We start from the raw sequence: 399 nt of genomic DNA on the forward strand, positions 1-399 counted from the left end.
CGTAACAGGAAATATGTTTGGGGAAAGTGAGGTCAGTGCCCTGTGGGGAGGGTCTGGTTGTTCTGAAAATGAAAGGCAGTGAGAACATTGTATTTCGTCTTCTTTTCTGAAAAATACTGTCAGTGAGTAAAGACTTCAAAATGGACAGATTTTTTGTTGTCATTATTGCTTTTTTTTGTTTTCACTTTTATTATTCTGGAGACATCGCTCCACTCTCTTCTGTTTGCGCTGTCTGGATGGAGAGCTCCGCTCTGATCTCTCTGCTCCCTCTCTGTATAGAACCTGTGTCCTCTCTCTAAGGGTCTTTTGATTGTCCATTCGACACTGGTTTAAGGAATTTGATCATGATGAGATTATGAACTTCCTTCCCTAAAGGATCTGATTATTTCTTCAGGATCC

At 40.9% G+C, this 399-nt stretch overlaps 1 gene segment (V, D, J or C); it reads right to left on the reverse strand.

The window, feature by feature from the left end:
- LOC105309123 overlaps positions 1 to 399 on the reverse strand; it is a 5440-nt gene that overhangs the window by 672 nt on the left and 4369 nt on the right.

Source organism: Pteropus vampyrus, unplaced genomic scaffold, assembly GCF_000151845.1.
Source record: "Pteropus vampyrus isolate Shadow unplaced genomic scaffold, Pvam_2.0 Scaffold673, whole genome shotgun sequence".
Taxonomy (NCBI): Eukaryota; Metazoa; Chordata; class Mammalia; order Chiroptera; family Pteropodidae; genus Pteropus; species Pteropus vampyrus.